Source organism: Haliotis cracherodii, unplaced genomic scaffold (assembly GCF_022045235.1).
Source record: "Haliotis cracherodii isolate W230 unplaced genomic scaffold, xgHalCrac1.p SCAF_3, whole genome shotgun sequence".
Classification (NCBI taxonomy): Eukaryota; Metazoa; Mollusca; class Gastropoda; order Lepetellida; family Haliotidae; genus Haliotis; species Haliotis cracherodii.
The window spans coordinates 18,137,030-18,158,705 of NW_027266286.1; the positions used below are offsets into that span (position 1 = coordinate 18,137,030).

The 21,676-nt window shown below is 41.7% G+C and overlaps 2 pseudogenes; both read left to right on the plus strand.

Annotated features, from left to right (window-relative positions):
• Positions 1 to 268: 268 nt before the first annotated feature.
• Positions 269 to 3,054, plus strand: LOC139475263 (uncharacterized; annotated as a pseudogene).
• A 537-nt stretch (positions 3,055 to 3,591) lies between these two features.
• On the plus strand, positions 3,592 to 4,556 carry LOC139475264 (uncharacterized; annotated as a pseudogene).
• The last annotated feature ends 17,120 nt before the right edge of the window (positions 4,557 to 21,676 follow it).

Here is a 21,676-nt window from a genome sequence, read left to right on the forward strand (position 1 = left end):
CATCCCGCCCTTTGTTAGTCCGTCATTCGCGAGCAGCCCTTCCCCAAGTACACACGTGTGTCACTGTATCTAATCGCTTTCCCATTTTACGTTTCCTTTGTACCCAGTCGCGAACGTTTCGCCGATTACGCTTTGAATACCATCTATTCCAACACTCGCCGTATCGCATTTACACAATCGCGACCGTTTCGCCGATTACGCTTTGAATACCATCTATTTCAGCACTCGCCGTATCGCATTTATTCCGCTCTACTCCCTAACTTCACCCTCGGGACAATTTACGCTTGTGGAATACCAACTCACCACCCCGACTTTTCGTGATGCCTCCCAAGAGAAGAGCAACCGTCAACCACAAGCTTGTGAGGGGAGCCAAGCAGGCCAGGACAACCAGAAGACAAACCCCGGGAGTACACATTGTACAGGAGACAACAGCTGATGGTGAGTCTGCCAATTACGGAAATATCGAAGGTGGCAACAGAATTAACGTACAATCGGCGCAGCTTGTAAATGCCGCGCAGGTTGCCAACTCGGCTACCCAGGTAAACGAGCAACTGGGAAAAATACTCCAGTTGCTGGAACATTCAGCGCCCGGCCCGGTTAGCGCAAACCAACAGGTAAGGCTTGGTTTTAGTTCTCCCGCCATTTCGCCCAACATAGGGAGAATCCCCGATGCGCACAACGAGGCCGACGGTGACGCGGCCCCAGCCAATCACATCGCCGGATACGGGGATTCCCTTTCCTTCCGTGCGGACGGAATAGACGCGCACGTCAAACAACAGGTGAGGGAAAAAATCTGGCGTGGCGAGTATGTCGACCTCGGCACAATACTACCAAACACCGAGGGAAGTCACGAGGACGGTACGATTACCATGGCGTATGACTCCTCAGGTAAGGTAATTTTTAAACCAATAAAACAGCAACCAAAGCGCCTGTCCCTGGCAAGCTGGACTTCAGCTTTCCACATTTTCATGTGTACTTACGTTAGTAGGCACTCCGAGGTCCGCACAACCCAGGGGTTGCTGTCCTACATGGAAACCATAAGAACGGCGGCACTTCGATTCGGGGGGGATGCCTGGTCAACCTACGACCAACAATTCCGACACAGAATGTCAAGGGACCCCTCACGACGCTGGGACAACATCGACGGGGAGTTGTGGCTGAAGTACATGGTAACACAGCCGGTACTACAACCAGAATCAGGCGGACGGGGCGCAATGACACGCGTACAGGGGGACATCGCCTGTCAGGTATGCTGGGATTTCAATAAATTTGGCTGTAGCAGGGTCAACTGTAAGTACACTCACAAATGCGGTAAGTGTGGCAAACATTCCAATAGCTCTAGGACCTGCTTTCGAGGGAATGGGGTCCAACCGACCCCATACAAGCCCAATCAGCCCTTTCCTAACAGAAAACCAGCCGGCAAGGCAGGTAAATTCAATGGCCCCTTCCCCCGTGGATCTCAATGAAATGGCACCCTGGTTACGCCAGTATGCTAGGGTCAATTACAGAGATGCAAATTATTTATGGGTAGGTTTTAGCTTTGGCTTTAAGCTCGAGTTCCAGGGAAGCCGCACGGGTCGCCTGGCACGAAACTTGCGATCAGCCACACACCAAGATACGGCAGGCTACGTGAAACAAAAACTACAAAAGGAAGTCGACCTTGGCAGGATGGCGGGCCCCTTCAAGGACACCCCCCTAGACAACCTCCAAGTATCCCCAATAGGCCTGGTGCCCAAGAAGCAGCCAGGATATGGTCAGCACCTGGGTAAGCATGCGGAGGAATTCCGTCTAATTCACCATCTATTCTATCCCAGGGGTAAATCTATAAATGACTTCATAGACACAGAGGCCTGCTCCGTTGTGTACGCCAGATTTGATGAAGCTACCCAGATGGTGCAACAACTGGGAAAGAGAGCATTACTAGCAAAATTCGACATTCAGTCGGCCTTTAGAATTATACCAGTCCACCCATCCGATTTCGAGCTGCTAGGCATCAGATTCGAAGGTGAGTTCTATTTCGATAAATGCTTACCATTTGGCTGCTCCATATCTTGCGCCATATTTGAAACGTTTAGTACCTTCTTGCAATGGTGCATGCAATCGCATCTTCCAACGTGTCCGGTCATGCATTACCTGGATGACTTCCTAACGGGGGGCACAGCAGGCACCAGCCACTGCTCAGACAACCTCAACGGATGCGTGAATACACTTGAACAGCTTGCGGTTCCTATTGCGCACGACAAGACTGTGGGCCCCACAACCAAACTGACATTCCTAGGGCTGGAAATCGACACCATTGCAATGCAGATCAGAATCCCAGAGCCCAAGATCAAGGAGGCAACAAGGGAAATCCAAGACATCCTGTCAACAGGTAACATCAAGGTCACAAAAAGGGCCCTTCAGTCCCTCATAGGCAAGCTTACCTTTATGTGCAGGGCTATACCAATGGCAAGGGCATTCAGCCGCAGGCTAATCGATCTGCTTAGCAAAGGTAAGCAACCATTTCACCACATTAGGATTACCAGCTGGGTCAAGGAAGACCTACAAATGTGGTTAACATTTCTTACGAGTTATAACGGCATTTCAGTGTTTCAGGACCAACTTTGGGTGGACAGCGATTTCCTCCAGCTGTTTTCAGACGCAGCGGGTGGCGCCGGCTTTGGGGCCTACATGCAGGGCAAATGGTTTAACGGCGCTTGGCCACCCCAGTGGGTGACGGATGGAACTACACGGGACTTGACGCTCCTGGAGCTGTTCCCCATCACACTGGCCATCCAAATCTGGGGCAAGGTCCTCTTTTACTGCGACAACCAAGCCGTCGTAACAATAATCAACAAGCAGTCAACCAAGGCCCCCAGAGTGATGAGCCTACTCCGTCGCCTAATCCTGCAGTGTCTCCGATATAATATTATGTTTAAGGCAAAGTATGTATGTTCCACTGCTAACACTATTGCCGATGCTCTCTCGAGGTTTCAGCTCAAACGCTTCCGAGAGGCAGCACCAGCCGCGGACCAGAACCCCACACCTATCCCGTGCAACATATGGCTGATCTGAGGCAGGAAGCCGGCAGACTCCTACAACAATCTCTGTCTACTAATACATGGGCCACTTACCAAACAGGCATCAATGCCTTGCACCAGTTCCGGTCCGCACACCAGCTACAAGAGGTGTGGCCAGTCCCGCTGGATCAGGTCGTAAACTTTATTGCTTATCTGTCAGTCACTCACCACTCCCCTAACACAGTCAAGACTTACATTGCAGCGCTGTCTTCACACCACAAATTCCACGGGCTCACCGACTGTACAAACCATTTCCTGGTAGGCAAGATTGTAACCGGCTTACACAAATCAGCGGGCCGACCAGACACCAGAAAACCGATCACTGCAGATCTGCTGCAGGTAGTAACCAACAATCTGCCTCACGTATGCTCATCAGCATATGAAGCCAGGCTGTTCAAGGCAGTCTACTGCACAGCCTTCTTCGGTTTCTTTAGGGTTAGCGAACTCGTCCAAACTGGACCCTCAAAAACAGGTTGCGCCATCCAGAATTTAAGCTTCTGGGGCAACCCCCAGCAGCTTTCAATCCATTTACCACACTCAAAGTCTGATCAGTACAGGATGGGGACAACAGTTACAATGTCACCTATACCAGGTAATCCGCTATGTCCGGTAGTCGCCATCAAGCACTACCTGGAGGCGCGCCCCTCCGGCCCACAACATGCATTCGTCCACTTTGACCATTCCCCCGTTACAAGGTACCAATTCCAGGCACTCCTAAAAAAGGCCTTAGCACACAGCAACATAAACACGGCCTGCTATTCTTCGCACTCCTTCCGCATTGGGGCAGCCACATCAGCAGCCATGAATGGGGTGCCTGAACACCTCATACAACAATACGGCAGGTGGAAATCAGATTGCTACAATGCTTACATACGCTTACCAACAAATTCAATGTTGCACAATTAAATCAAATAGCCTTTCATGGTACTTACTACACTTCTTATTGTTTACAGTTTGGATGGTGGGATCCAGCTACATGGCCAGGGCACGGCAGTACTTGCTCCTGAAGGGCACCAGCCCGAACCAACCGAGGATGCTATGGCTGGCACGAGGGGGGATGAGGTGGAAGGAGCTGGACACCATTCTGGATGCACAGGTCAAGGCGACACGGCGCAGCCCCAGAGCCCTCATCATTCACCTGGGCTCCAACGACCTGTGCTCGGTCAAAGGCAGCCAACTCTACCTTGACATGGTGGCATCAATCCTTCGGATACAACTCCAGCTTCCTGACACCAAGATCATCGTATCCTCAATGCTGCCCAGGCGCTACTGGCACGATGCCAGGGATCCACGAAAGATCGAGGGGATGCGGAAGAATATCAACCGCCGACTGACCAACCGAGTCAAAGAGCTCGGCGGTACAACAGGCCACATCCCCAGATCCTGGCATCTGACAAGACATGGTACGCCTGGGAGGGCGTCCACCTCAGTGACAAAGGACTGTGTGTGTTTAACGACAATTTATTGCATGCCCTGGCGCTCGTTTTGCGCCAGTAAGGATATTATCTCCACAGGTTAGTGTTTCCTTTCAGTACATAAGCAAGCCGGGCAACAATGCTATCTCCGCGTATCGCGTGGCCGTGGGTGTGGGGTAGCACTCTGGTGCTTTGTGGCGGGGTTCTTGTGGGCTACACTGCTAGTAACAAATTAACTTGCTTCCAAATTAATACTCGTGCTTAAGGCTACCTGCTTTTCAGCGGGAACCTTTCCGGGGTTACCTGCTTCTCAGTGGGAACCTTGTCTTTCCCGACTTTTCAGCCGGGGAATCGTAGAATAACATACGTTGGGGCAAACAGTTGCCACGTATATGGGCCCGGCGGCGGAAGTCGTCTTGTCAAGCGGTAGCTGACAGTTGGGTCCGCGGCGGGAGCCGCACAATGGTTTTGCTAATGGGGCCGGGCAGTGGGATCTGCTTTGGCCGGCTACCTGGGGCCGGGCAGCGGCAGTCTGACTTAGGCCAGCAGCGTGGAGCTGCTTTTGGCAACGTGGGAGTTGCCAAGCAATGGTAGCGTTTAAATATGCTACCGTGGGGGCCGGACAGCGGTAGCAGTCTCAGGCCAGCAGCGCTAGCTGCAATCGCCGTCGGCCACGCGCGTGGCCATGGCAACGGTAGCATTTTTGGTATATACAATTAGCAGCTAAGTAGCCCACTAGTACCTGCACACCCTCGGCCATTTAACCCAATCTCATCTTCTGTTTTATTACAGGCACGGGCACCAACGGCTCGGTGGCCCGTGCCTCTCCTTGGCATATCGCGGGATAACTTAAACAGTGGTTCGACAATTGTATTACACAGAGGTCCATCTATTGTACGACCAAGAATTTGTGGAAGGCGACATGGAAAATGATAAATACAAAATTATTTGGAATAGACCCGGAATAATCTCAGACCTATCTTGACCATCAAACCTGATCTTGTCCTTTTTAATAAATTCAATGACATCATTTATATTATTGAATTTTCTGCCCCTTTTGACTTGAATGTGATTGACAAATTTCAGGAAAACATGGCAAATATGCAGACCTCGCGTGCATTCCAAATACCAATTTGTCTGACTCCCCATTGTTGCCTTAGGTTTGTTACCTCCAAATCTGTTGACTGACATTGGGAAAGTACCCGGGTTTGCTGGCAGGAATGCAGTCCTTCTTATAATATTGGTAATGCAGAAGGCTGCAATGTTGGGGAGTCTTCACATTCACCGGAAAAGTTCTGGGAGGGTTCGAGTAGGCAGCGCTTCCTGGGAGAAGTCCCGTTCGCTGTTTGGGATGCGTGCAGAGGGGGCAAGGGCCCTGAGCTGATGATGAGCATGGCTGTCAGGATCACCCAAACCCTCTTTGCTGCATTTTTTATTTTAATATGTAAATAATAATAAGTATATTTGTATTGTGTCATTCACAAGTGGATGCTCATAGTGCTAAACAGTTTGTAAAAAAGACATAATATAACGAACACAATTCATAAAAAATAAACAATAAATGATAAAAAACGTACATGTTCATGCAAATGCATGTACACTCAAACGCACACACAAACGTAGGCACGAACAAAAACGCTTGACATAAATTACGTGGAGTTCAATTTGGATGACCTATAATTTGTTGTTGCAGAAAACAAGCACTGAACTGAAATTCGTCGTGGCTAAGCAACACGCACACTCGCACAAATGCACGCTCAAAAGCACATACGAACAAACGCATGTACGCACTCACAAGAGGATGCTCATAGTGCTAAACAGTTAGTAAAAAAGACATGATATAACGAACACAATTCATAAAAATAAAACAATAAATGATAAAAAACGTACATGTTCATGCAAATGCATGTACACACAAACGTAGGCACGAACAAAAACGTTTGACATAACTTACGTGCAGTTCTATTTGGATGATCTATAATTTGTTGTTTCAGAAAACAAGCACTGAACTGAAATTCGTCGTGGCTAAGCAACACGCACACTCGCACAAATGCACGCTCAAATGCACATACGAACAAACGCATGTACGCACGCACAAATGTACACATGCATGCAAAATCGCACGTAGAAACGCACGCATGAATGCACACTTAAATGTACACGCGCACCAAAAAACTCGCACGTACAAACGTACGCAAGTAAAAATGCAAGCACGCACAAATGTACGCTGAATGTATGTACCTACAAACGCACGAACGCATACATAAACACATAAAACCGCACGTATGCAAACAAAAACGCATACACGCACAAACGCATACACGCACGCAGGCACGCACAACCACATACGAAAAACGCACGTACGCACAAAGGAAACTTCATGCAAGATATGATTTTGAAAAAAACATTTATGAGAAAAATACAGATCAGAATTAAAATCCACTGTAGCTGCAACTAAAAAAATATCGAAAAATGGCTTATAACGTTTGATGTGTTATGGGTAATGCAAAGGCAAGTTAATTATTCATCAGAAATATGGTAATAAAAGTCAAAATATGGAATTGCATCTTGTCACTGATGCGTCAAATTTGGAAATGTCCTCCATAAAACTTTTTGTTTTGAAAGCTTCACTGAGGCCATGCATGTTGTAACCTTGATCAAAGAACTTCTGAGCAAGAATCGAATGGCGCTCTTTGAAATATTCGTAGAAAGACCCCAAAAGCTGTGAAATGTAGATACCATGGGCTGGAGTTGCAGGGATATTGCTCGACATAAAGGGAAAGTTGACTATTGGAAATTCTGATTCTAAGCATAAAGAAACATTTTTGCAAGAAGGGGAGCATAATTGGTGCCAATCACGACATAACACGTCAAAACCAAGAAATAAGGCATGAGGTTACATCCCATCGGCAAACACATTCAATTTTCCTACGATTTCAGACCGCGAATTTATCTCTTCTTGCCAATGTTGTGACATCGACAAGTAAACATTCCATCCCCCACCACCATCCTGCTATCGAGTCATGACTACCATGTTTTTACTAGCAGTTGTGCTCTCTGTATTTCCTTCATGTGTAGTGATCAAACTGTCCCGGTTACAGGCGATGTTTACGGTAAAGTATGTGCGTGCGGGTGGGGTGGGGTGCGGGTGGGGTGCGGGTGGGGTGTGGTGTGTTGGGTGTTAATTGGACAGACACTCTGGCTTGTGCAGCAAAACCCACTTAATGTAAAGTCATAGTCGGCTACAAGAGCTCCCTAATAACTCTAGTAATGTGCAAGGGCTCGTCAAATGAGCTAGATGGAATGTGGATGAAGTGTTAGGTGTGTGATGTCTACTGACGGTCGGTTTGATTTACAGAAAATCCGTTTCTAGTCTTAAAGGAAGCGTATTATATTGTATCCAACTGAGTTGTGATAATGAAGTCTGTATTCTTGCCAAACATGTGAGACGTTAATTAGCGTTTGTTTTTTGCGCCCTTATTTCTGGTTTTAACATTGATTTGTCCGTAGTCATGAATTCCAGCATTCTGATACGTGGCAAGCTGTTCGTATGTACTGTCAAAGCCGTCAGGTGAATGTCCAGACGCCTGGTTAACATAGCCACCATCATTGCTGCTGCTCTCCGTAATGGCATGCATCCTCTGACCGTCACCGACCTCATCATATGTGTCATCGAACTTTTGGGTAGGCCCAAGATTTATGCTATCTTGATTCTTCTTTGATCTGGATTTTCTCTTTACTTTCCTGAAATATATAGCCAAATATTTATGTATTAAGTGGCGCTTGAGAAAACCCCTTTCATATCAATAAAAAAAAATTCTTTACAATTTTGTTATAAGTGATATAGTAATCATGATCAGTTATCAATTCATACAAGTATGATATAATATATTTTATAATCATGAGGAATGCATACAGTCAGATTGTGAGGGAATTTGGCCTGGAAAAAGCAAAGTCATTTTGATTGAGTATGTGAATGTTTTGGGCGGGCAAACAAACAAGTGATGAGCAACGACCTATGCCATCGGAGCACGATGACGCACTTAGCCAAGTCACAGGCACATATGTACATGTATATTTACAACAATCATTAGGTGCTCAGGACCTATACGTTTTGTACGTTACTAGAATATTTATCGGTGTCGTTTTTACTAGCAGTATTCTTTACAATTCACAGGTTTATCTGAAGCCTGATACATAACTAAATGCTACAAAATCATTGCCATGAATGATACATGAAATGAAATATACACTATCATTTCACTGATCTATTATCAGCTTTTACGTCATGGCCATAGTGTTCTACTTCTCAAATGAAGGTTCTTTATACAATTCCGAGAATCTTTATACAATTCCGAGAATCTATCATGAAATATCAATTAGATTCAACAGGATCCTGTCATAATATCAGACGAAGCAATGATACATATTTTACAGAGGTAGCAGCATACATGATTATGGGTAACCAGTAGTTAATTAGGTCATGCCAGCTGCGTGTGCATTCAGTTAACTGTTGTCAAGATAATACCTGCAGACATACACGACACTGATTTGGGAGGATGACAGTATTTCAAAATTTGAATACTCACACGTATACAACAACGGTGCCAAAAACTATCACTGCGAACACTATCAGGCCAACGACACCACCAACGACAGCTCCAACGTCATACGCTGTATAACCAAACCTAAGTGTTAAGACATTCTGCTGTGGAAGGACTAATCATATTACGTCAACGCCAGAGAACCAGTCTCGATTATCCAACGAAACAGTGAGTGAGTGAGTATGGTTTTACGCCGCTCTTAGGAATATTCTAGGAATATCATGGCACTGGATCAATAACTGCGAGCACGTCAGCAAGCAGAGAGCCCCTCACAGTTGGCACAAGCACTGCAGGCAGAATGGGTGAACATTCCTCAGGCCACAGTTCAGGATCTGATCGCTTCCATGTGACGACGATGCCAGTCAATTTTAGAATCTAATGGTGGTCATACAAGTCATTGAGAACAGGCGACCCACGCCTTCAAAATCTACTGTTCCATGTGTGCCGTTTGGAACCTGGCTAAATGACAGCGAAGTGTGCCAACAATCGATTACCATCTGTTGATTATTTATATGATATATGACACATACATCTAAAAGTACATTTGCGTTTCTTTTTTGCAGTGCATTTATTGTTTGTGGTGTTTGTATTATGAAAACGGCTTACCTTCAGTCACAGCTACTTCCACAAATAGAGTCTCCATACAGCCAACATTAGTACAAGCAAATACCCATACCCTAAAAAGAAAGACTATTCGAGTCAAAACCCAAATCGACAAAAACAATATATAATGATATACAGCGACAAAACCCTTCCAATATCCAATAGAAAATCTATTCCAGTCGATTGTACGATTCCGACTATATCATGAGCATGTGTTTATGAATCGCTATCAAATAGTATTGATACCAGGTGTTCGCGAAAAGGTGAGCGTATCTTGCCACACCGGTGGCACTCGTCACAAACACACGCAAAGGCAAGTCAACTGTTCACCTAAAAAACACGGGAACATATGGTCAAAACAGAGAATTGCATCGGACATCATTTTTGTCACTGCTGCGTCAAATTTGGAAATGTCCTCCACATGTCTCCCATAATTGTTTTGAAAGCTTTAATGAGGCCTTGAATGTTGAACCGTGATCAAACAACTTCTGAGCAAGAGTCGTATCACATTCTTCGAAATCTTGGTTAAAAAAACCATGATCGGTTGTATTTCAAAAGTTTTGAATGTAAACAGAAAAGGCTTGAGCTGCTGGAATATTGCTCGACATGAAGGTAAAATTGAATATTGGAAAATTGACTATTCGAAAGTTGAAGTCATCCCTCTTGTCATACAGCCTTGTAGGGAGTGGTTTGTCACTCTGAATCCTTATATATATTTTGCGTCGAATTGACTCCCTGTCATCCACATATCATAGAATATCATTAGATATGCATAAATGCATTTCATCCAAATTACAATGTATCTACACCCAGTGCATCAATGCTCCTATCTGCAGTCAACTTTGCAGCTTTAGAGTAACTTGACGTTGTATCTGAGGTGACTGGGTAGCAAAGTTTTAGAATGATTTGATATATTGTAGCATTGTGATTGGTACTACTTGCCTGTATGAGTTTTCGGTAAGTAAGGGTCCATTGCAAAATCTTGTCTGGTCCGCAATTTCACACGTTTCACCTCCAACTGTATATAGGACTATGTCGTCACCTGCGAATAATTAGTTTTGACATTTTTTCCTGTTTCAATTGATGTCTAGATTGTTATTCCTAAAAATTTAAAGAATGAACTCACGTTCCTTGCCGCTCATCCAGTCATCAGCAGTTGCACGATACATAGACGTGAAACCACTCCCTCTTGCACTGTGCCAGTTGGGTAATCGATCATAAGAATCACCACGGGTGCCGTGTATGTTGTTTCCTGTTTTATAAGAGAGCTAGATGACTGAACATGTCACCTTGTTAACTTGAACATGGGACCATAGAAACGTGGTAATACATTATACTGTCGACAGATACTTGGTTAGAAGTTTGTATTACGGACAGGTCCTCTTATACTAAATATCACAACCGAACTCTACCTTAAATATGGATTCTAAATTGGTCCATTATAAGCATGAAATCAGAATAACCGCCACTGACTGAAACAACTGATTTGACAGCCGCGTCGTTACAGCCGCATCGTTACAGAAGCTATTAGTTACATAAAAGTTCTTATTTCCGACTTCATTGTTGGAAGGTTTAATGAAATCATGATATATACAATAATAGGATGCAAAACGCGGTTGTGGTTACTACAATATTCAATGCATGTGTGATAATACATTTTGGGCATTAACAAGACAGACATCGGCTACGAGTCTTAGAGAGAGCCTGAAAGTTATACCTATTCTTTTTTTATCCCACTATCACGTCCTGTTTTTTGTGTAACTTTGAGCGGTGTGAATCATAATGGGTACGATTCCCCAGCCACATCATACCAAAAGGCATTAAAAGATGGTTAGTGTTGTTTCCCTGATTGACGCGGTTAAGGGGGTAAAACAGGGACAGGTCGGCTTGAAGTCGGTATAATGTATCTGTCACACACGTGTGTGCATGTACAGCGTCGCTATATAAGTGAAACAATCTTGAAGGTGACTTTAAAACCCATTTCGTCTCACTGTGTGTCCTTACTTAGCTTGACAACCCAGTTAAAGCATACTCCGATTTCCAGCTCATCAAAGAGTTTGATTTACGTTATTTTGGAGCGATTGTAATTGCCTGTCAATGAACATAATAATAAAGGTGTATCTTTTGTCTTTTCATTCACATATAGGGACATTACCATGTTTTACATGATCATCATATTCCTTGCAACAATTTGGCCGGACCTGACAGTATTGACTAAACATTATCACTATGTCAAGTATATATGACGGTGTCTAATATGTAAGGAAGAGCCCACAACCCTTTTTATACTGTATTGAGAGATAAGTTACTATATCTATTTCAAAATATAACACTTTTTACCGGAACTTTCAAAATGCCTGAGTGACACTATGATGTTCATACTAAGACATGAAGGATCAATGAGAAAATGCACAATAAATAGAACATTTAGTATTAAATCATCTCGTTTCCTGAAAAAAGGTGCCATCTCCAATCGTATCTGCCTCAATCAAAATAATATCAATGGTGTCAGGTCGCCGTTGAGATCAACATGTACTTTATGTGACAAGAATAACTTAATATCCTCGATATATTGTTAAATGGGTTATATCTATCTTAAACGTCAGTGCATCACTGCTTAAGCATAACAATGACAAAGTACGTGATATGATAAAGGCCAAAATAACAAAGAACAGAAAAAATACCCTGAGAATAGATGCGGCTATGTTTGTGCATGCCCCGAAAGAGGAATATTACAAGAGAGTGCACGTGGGATACAAGAGAGCTACAAACTAAGTCGGAATAACATGATGCTAGATAATGTGTCGACGAAAGAGAATTCGGTTGCCTCGGTCCAAAGCATTTAAAACCAATAAACGTATTGTGTTTTCAATAGACACTTGCGCGCGAGTTAAATGATAACGCCGCTCTGCATTGTAACATATCTTTTCACTGAAACATTCCTGACAGGGTGTGCCTTAGACGGATCTCGGTGAAGACTAACATCTATTCATTGAAACAGACACCGTTGCAAACCATTTTAGGTCAAAACTTAACTTCGAAATCAATCTGGATAAACATAAAAAAGTTTAAATCTTTGATGTTTGATTTCTGCAGTTTACCGTCAATTTTCCAGATGAACGAATCACTGGTACGGGTTACTGACTGTCCACTGGACACATATCGACGTTTTAACAAAAGACCGTTATAATCAAGCTTTCAGCATAAAAGGGGCCCGGACTGACAACAATTCACTGAATATCTGAAACATATGCATCCATCTTACGTATTGGGCAGTCTCCAACTTTACACACAAGTAGCCCAGACTTGACTATATTGCCATTCGCATACAAACATTCAGCACATATTTCAAGTGGAATGACGTTTGTTCCCACTGACCAGCCCCCTGGGCGAACTGAGAGGATCGTCTGATCGAACGATGAAACTGCAAACATAGAAGAGATTGCTGTCAAATAAACAGAATATGTAAAGGATAAAACAAAGAAAACTGGGGGAAGGTCAAACTGAGAGGTAAAGTAAAACTGACAAATAGGGATCAAATATGTCAAAATAAATTGAGAAAATAATATAATGGCTGCTTTATCTCCTCCCTCCCCCATTCAGATTTGGACTCGACCAAAAGCTTTGTCAATTGCGCACGTGACAACAACAGGTGGACAGCAATTTTCATCCATACTAAAAAAATAAGCATTTGTACAAAATCATTCAGATGCGATTGCTCATTTCAGTTTATGATCAATAATAGTTCTTAAGTGTAAAAGAACAATATAATTATTACATTTATCAAGTAATAATTTCTAATATTTGATCATATTACAGCTTCATAGTAGATAATGAAAAAGAATCATGGCAAGGTTTAAGTCTTGTGAGGGGATTTGTGATATTTTTCAAATTTCTAAGGGTATATGTATTTTTGGAAGATACCGAATTTGGTAAAATATCTTTTAAGTAAAATGGGTCTAAGTTGTGTTTTTTTTTATACAAAAGACAGTTTTCGCTTCCTTCTACGTCCATGAAAAGGTTCCCAACCAGTTTCGAAACATAAATATGATTGCAGTGTGTATTTATATATCTTGGCTGGGATTGGGTTCCATTAACAAACGCACACTGATTACAATTAACTATAAGTTTTAAAAGCGATTTTAACAATTTTCCTTTTATACCATGCCTTTCCATCTTGATGACGAGCCATTTATGCCACACGCGGTCAAAGGCTTCAGATACATCGCCAAATACCATACATTCCTTTTCTCTATTGTACATATTTGATGGTATAGTTCAATCAGTTGAACGACAGTGGAGTGGCCCTCTTGGAAGCCGAATTGATACTTTTACAATAAGTTGTTCGCATTAAAGTAATAATACAAGTGTTTAAACACAACTCTTTCAAATAGTTTCTCAACACAACTAATAAGAGATATCGGCCTGCAGTTCGATACGGTAGTATGGTCACCAAACACTTGCCTTTTTCCACTCATCAGGAAACACACTTTGCTCTAACGATGAATTGAACAATTAACATAGTGGTATATTGATGCATTTAACCCTTTTCTTAAATAACTTATAACTGATTCTATCAGGTCCCAAAGCTTTATTGATAGGTATGCATAAAATAATGTCAGAAATATTTCATTATTAGTTATAACGTTACCAAGTTGGGAAATGTATATTATGTACAGAATGGAACATCTATCAAAATCTTATCAAGACAGGATTACTATTAGTTGTATAAGATAAACTAACGTACTGCTAACTACCAAGCAATTGTATTTTCTCAATCAAACAATCAAACTACTCTAACCCCCAGAGTTAACAACCATAGGATAAAATTGTAAATATTTAGTGTCAAATATTTTGCAGAATATTTTCCAGGCTTACTTTCTACGTTATTATATTTTTTCACTTTACAATATAAAACCAGCCTTTAATCATTGTTGAAGCACATTCTCCTTCCAATTTAAGTTACTAGTAGATATCTGCCCAATGTACTTATGATGTTGTACAATTTCACGTGTTCTGTTTTGGTAGTATCATACTACTGAATTTGATAATGTACAATTTTTTTTAAATGCCATAACTTTTGTCTTTTGTTTTTTTTACATACCATAACGTTAAGCCAAGTTAACATATAAACCTGATTCGATTGAAAATTGTGACAAGGCATCTAGCTGAAGTTGTGACCCTCCTGTAAAATCTGAAATCATAACGTCGTTTGCAAACAATAATATGTTTAATTGTCAGGAAATAACTGTTTTACTATGGAAGCGTATGAGTGCCACAGTCTAAAAGGTATCATCTACGACTATGGAAGTATCATCTACGTTAATAATGACCGATTTGTTTAACTTTCTACCTTGCCATGTCTTTTTGAGGTATTATCTAAACATTGCATAAAGTAAATCTTCATTTCAATGTGTCGGAGTTACTGGAGAATGCCACATGCCACACTATAACCTTGATAAAAAGGGGAGAGCACAACATGTTCCCAAACTACTAACAAACAAACAACTATAGGTCATAATTCAAAATGTTAGCGAAATTACATATCAACAATAACATGGTTAAATCCGTCATCATCCTGTAAAGCCCGAAGTGAGGCAGATCCTAGACGTTCAGCACTTTGGAGAAACCCACGAGCAAGGTATAGAGCTGACAACCCTAGACACAATCAGGGCATGGGGATGGTGTTGACAAGGGGCGAACTGGGGTTCGAACCCACAATCATCTGGCGTTTCACAACGAATTGCGGCGCCTTAGACAACTGGGCCTCCCCCAATGTATTATGACGTTAAGGTTTTTGCGTGTTATGTTATCACAAACAGAAATTACTTTATAGAGTCAATGCCATAAACAGGCGACGGACGCTGCATCACTGATTTAGTCTAATGTGACTGCATATAGATGGTGTGTTGTCAGTACATTTATTCAATGTGCAAATAATATCATATTTGCGCATGTTACACATAGTGTTATTGCCCTTTAGCCAAGTTTAAATATCGAGGTCGCCTCATGTTAACCGCCACATCTGCAAGTCTGTCGAGTTGCAAGCAATATGAATCAAAGCCGTTCTTGCATACAGAAAATATTACTTAGAACGTAAACACACAATCTGCTTGTCTCAGCAGGAGACATGTCTTAACTTTCTGGGAACGATATCAGCTCCAAGCGTTACCGTACTGGCAGTCAATCTGTTTACTCATTCAAAGGGACCGCCGTTCGGTCGTATATTGTATATGATTTGAAGTTATGATCTCTGCTGATTTATTATTGTAATTAAATGACTTTTAATATAACAGCCGAGAAAATGAAAATGACAAAATTGCCAAACTAAGTAAAAGCCTTATCACACAAGTATCTGAAGCCAAGCTCGAAGACATGCATCTTCTACAGATGTTACATTGACGATATTTTGTCCTGACACGGAATGATGGGCTTATCACCCAATTAAAGCTTACTGATGTCAACTTGCTGCAACGTTTGAATGTTAAGTGCCAGCCCCTCTGTATCCACCCATGTCTTAGCTGAGGGGACAGGGATGGGCGAGTAGCCTGAGGAGCTGCAACTCTCTCAGCATTCAATTCCCAGATTCGGCACCATTGTAATAAGTTTGTCATGAAACTCGTCAGATCCCGGTTGAATAGTAATATAACACGATGAAATTCTGCCACAACCATATGATATCTAGTGTTGTCACAGTTGAATTTCTGATAGACTAGTGTTACCAAAGCTAGATTACGGCAACACTATCTTCAGTTGCATATTAGAAGTGACATCTGTTACATATCGTCATTTCTTGATCATCGACAAATGTAAATACATTAAGTCACATGCAAAAGGGGTTTTAAAATAAGGACTGTGGGCTTTTCCAAATCTAGACTTAAACTACGGGACAGCCGTTTGGGGTAGTGATGTGTCTGTGGTATTCAATAAGAGGGCCAGAAGGTTCTTCTTGTACTGGGTAATATGCCCTAAATAGTGACATTAATAGGGATATAGAAAATGCACAAAGGTTCCGTTGTGCCTTGCTCGCAATAAAGTGAAACAAATATGTATTTATGTTTTAGTTCCATAAATGGGCTTGGTTTAAGAAAGAATCACTTCTTTATAACTTCCCGTGAAAATATGAACTAAGATGTAAATTAATAAAATATTCTTAGTTTATTGAACAGAAATGTGTGTTTTCAGAGGCCGGTACTGTGAATGGTGTCAACAAAACGACACCAAAGCATTACGCAATGTAGGGGTATCTTGGAGTGGCCAGTGAACGAACACCTCGGTGGCCGAGTGGGTAAGATCAGTGACTTTCTGTGCTGGCGATTAGTTGCCTCACTGAGCGTGTGGGTTCGAATCACGTATGGGACTCAACCCAAAAACGTTTTAGAATTGTTGTTGTTGTGCAATCACACAGACCCCTTATTTATACTTCGGGTGTTATGATACGTTTTTAATGGTTTAAATTTAACTTATAAATAGCTTGAAACGAAATGTAATTGGACAATTTTAATACTTTCATACTACTTTGAAAGCTCAAAAAGCGTAGAGTAGGCGATATGTAATACAAGGAAACGATAACTTGTACATGTGAAAGAAGGCAAAAGTATTGTGTTTACGGGACGATTATAAATAATATCAAGATTAAGTGAGAGAGAAAATTACGAAAATATGAATAACTTCGATTAAAATAGTGTTCAATGTGTATACAGTTCATGTGCTCAAAACCCTGAACAAATTTGTTTCACTATGACCAAAAGAAAACATACATCCTCGTCTCAGCTTGTATTCCCACTAAAGTGTCCCTCTTAGACCTTTGGTCACAATAAACTTGTATTGCCAGTCCATGAAATACAACATTCTCTTTCATATTGTTTCATAAATGCGACTTTAGACGGGTCTTTTACACCCAGATATGTACATGCACATTAAAGGACATTCGTTTTTTTCAAGGACAGTTTTTCATTTCATCCAATTCTACAAAAAGAAAAGTTTGAAATAGATAATGATCGTAGGTCAATGTAAGTAATGGCATTATTTGTCATAAAAGGAAAAAAAAAAATATTCTTAGTATTGAACTTCAAAAATATAATGACCAAAATCTTTAATATAAATGTTTTTCAGTTTTTATGTCTTTCCTTTCTTCTTTTGGCCCAAACTAAACTACAGCTTGGAGGGAACATATACAATTTATAACTGGGAAAAAAGAACCACAAGAATGCATTCACTTTGCTCTTAGACCTAATTATAAGACCTGATCAAGTTATAAATGGGTCTCATTCACTCGTCGGTCGCCGTGGAAATCTTCCCATTCGTGATGTACTAGTCTACTTTCTAGTTCAGTCAAAGAGAGAATATTATTATTTGGAAACTGAAATCACGTGTATCCATTATACGACCACAACATTAGATCAGTTGTCTGACGTAACGTCATCCACGTCACAACACGCGTTGTCGAATAACACGCACCTGTCCAGACGACAAATTCACAGCGGCGGGAAATCACCGACCGTATATAGGCATACACAAATTATGTTTGTATCGCGTTTATCGAAACGGATGCCGAGCTACCACCTGTGAAACCGACCTAGACACAATGTGTTTACTATATGGCGTCGACTAACGTTAGATGTCGTGGCCACACTTTTGAAATCTCCTTTTGAGACAAAATGTAAACGGTTAGGGCGATTCCTTCACATGGTCAGGTAGTTTGGGCAATAACACATGACTCTTAGTCATTTCAAATGATAAAAGCAGCACTTATTTGTCGAAACGGACGAGCATGTAGGACAACTGGTAGACAAGAAATCGCGGCACTGCTATGAGGCGAACATGCCCAGTCGATCACAGGGCTTGTCCATTCAATGTTTACGTTTTGATCATGAACTTCCTGCCCATAAATATACACTATACCACCTAAATATTAACGATCATAGCTATCGTTTCATATCTCAGATGTGTATATTTACTGTAAATCAACACTATAAACAGAGAGAAAATCTGCACTGACGTTTCGTTTCTAGCACTGTGCCAAATCGCCATGACACGCAGTCGATATCAATATGCACTTCCGTTGTGGACTAAACGTTAGTAGTCTTACGCCAATAACTGTACAGTGGTACAATAACTGCCAGTCTGATAGATTTCTTTTTCGAATTGACTGTTTGATATTATAATAGTTATGTGTATGTGACATTGGTGCATAGTATGACTTTCCTCCTTATTGAAGCTGATTTGTTACAATGAATCACTACTTCTATGAATAAATATTAGATCTATTTTAGATGCTGGAGTTATTATGTAATTAAAAGCGATGAAACTGTTGCTAAAAGCAGGGTCGATTCTACGATTCCGACTATAATATGAACTATCAAATAGTGATGATACCAGGTGTTCGCGAATTAATGTTTACAGTTTGAGTAATGTAAATACAATCACTAAAAAATATATAGGAAGACTCAACCTTCTTCGACTTAGGGAGTCAAGAACAACATGAGTGCGAACAAATCATAGGTTAAATGAAGGTTTTTCATTCATGAAATCGTTTTGAAATGGTTGTGAAATGACAAGGATTGATTCACAAAGTGAAAATGTCCATAATGCGTATGGCCTCCACTACGTAGGATGCATTATGTGCAGCGTCTTCTCATCGACCTAACAAGCCTCCTTAGAGAGTTACCTCAGGGACGGCTTGCCACTCTGCTTCGAGAAACTGAATGAACTGTTGATGATTTACAGGATGTGGATGATTTAACACGAAACCTTTAACCAAGGACGTCCCAAAGATGCTCTATTGGTGCCAGATACGGAAAGTAAGCTGGCCATTGCATCCTTGGTTATGTGTAACAACACGAGCCCAGTCATCTTGGAGTTTAGCACCAGGTCCAAGAGCATTCAAAGCAGTAACGACAAGTGGCCGAAGAATTTCGCGTCTGAAGAGTAATCCTGTTAGATTTCCATAAACGTGACACAGAGGAGTTCAGCTGAAGCCATCCTTTACCATAACCGACCCACCACCAAATCGGTCCCCTTTTCGTATGGTTCATCTTTGAAGCATTCACCTCAACGTCTGAAGACTCCAATCACACAATCGTTGAACTGGCGCCTGATGTGTGATATGTCAGTAAACAACACCTGTGACCATTGCTGCCAACTCTAACTATTAGAAACCACGCACAACGCAAAGCGAGCAGCTCTATGGTCTTACAGACGGGGAAGTCTGAATTGATCCTGACAGTACGGGGACGGTCTGTGAACAGACATACACATGCGTAGGTGTCTGTAACTGGAGGGTCAGTGCACGTAGACGAAGAGATGTCAGGATAATTTAACAGTAATCTCCCTGGTTGTTATCCTTGGTCTGCCTGAAGGTGGTCGATCTTGAACTTCACCCGTCCTCTCTACCCGTTGGAGTCGTCTTGCAACTTTTCTAATGGCTATTCCAACCTGCAGTCACCCAATCGCACGACCTCTGTCGTACTTTGTTGCCACGAAACACAATAAAAGGCAGATCTCCCTACATTCTAGATAGAAGTTGGTTTCAAAAGTTCAACGTTCACATACCTTTTTTTATACGTAATGTCTCTCTATAATAAATTTATTTCGTTTCACATGCCCTTTGAGAAAGCACATGTAGATATTTCGCCTTTTTGAGGTTCCGAAAGCACCTGCATCTACATGCGGCAATTATCGCGATAGTGTTAAAAGTTGGAGAACATGAAATCCTGCTTCAAACGGACCACGATTAAACGTAGTTGTGGATACGTGAAATTCGAATGCATACTGTCATTTCATAATGATATATAAAAGCGACAAGAACCATTTCCATATTCATAAGAAATCTCAAAAGCCCTGTAGGATTCAGACTGTATCATGTGCATGTGTTTATGAATCAGGATCAAATGGTGATGATACCAGGTGTTGTCATCTCAAAGACAGATGTCCCTCTGGCTGTGTGTGGTTAGTTCCTCAGTTATTGGTGTTGACGTTTATCAGGTCATATAACACCTCAACAAAAAACAGTTGTTTTGTCAGACAAATTGTGTTAGTTCTACACTATGCAATACTTTATGCACGATCTCAATACTGCAAACACCGACATGAAAATATCGACTGCTACCGTATTACTTCTCTCACATGTGTGATAGACAAACAAAACAGTATTATGAGCAAAACGATAAGTTCATGCGAGGCACAATCATTCTCTCATTTTTGTAAATGACATTGAGAATCTTAAGAGCAGCTATGATTGTGCATACCTGAAGAGTGAATCCCTAAGAAACATCATAATTGTTCTCATAGAGGCAGTAATGCGCGCTTCTTTTCAGACCTCATCTACACAATTGACGATTGCCATTTTTGATGCCATAGATTTTTACCGTTCACAAAAAAATTCAGATTTTGTCTGAGTAACATTGTAACATGAGTTGTTCTTGTGAACGTGTGTCCTTACTAACTGTTTGTACTATTGGCCACATAATAGTGACATTTTTATTGTTGTTGATTGTTTTGTCATGCAATACACTCTCCACCATAGGGTTTTTCTGTTGTTAACATGATATCTAGTCAACAAAAGTTAAAACCTACCTTTACGAGTTCAGTTAACCATTTCAATGTTCATTTCTTAACATTAACACTCAGAGTGTCATCATGAACTAAAATATTGACGTTCATCTTGAGCATTACTCGAAGACGATACTACATCATACAACTGCAAAAAACAATCTGCAAGTACTTGATCATTGCCAGGTTCCTCATGTTTGTAAATTTTCCAAAGGTCACACACCCATGCTTTTTTTTTGCTGACGCCTCACAACGAAACAATTTGCTGATTTGAGTCAAGTTTTTGTGGATATACTTCCATGACATAACGTAATGTCCGTAGCAAAGGGACCCGTGGAGATTCCGGGGTAGAATAGGTCTTCGGCAACCCATGCTTGCCGTAAAAGGTGACTCTGCTTGTCGGAAAAGGCGACTGACGGGATCGTGTGGTCAGGCTCGCTGA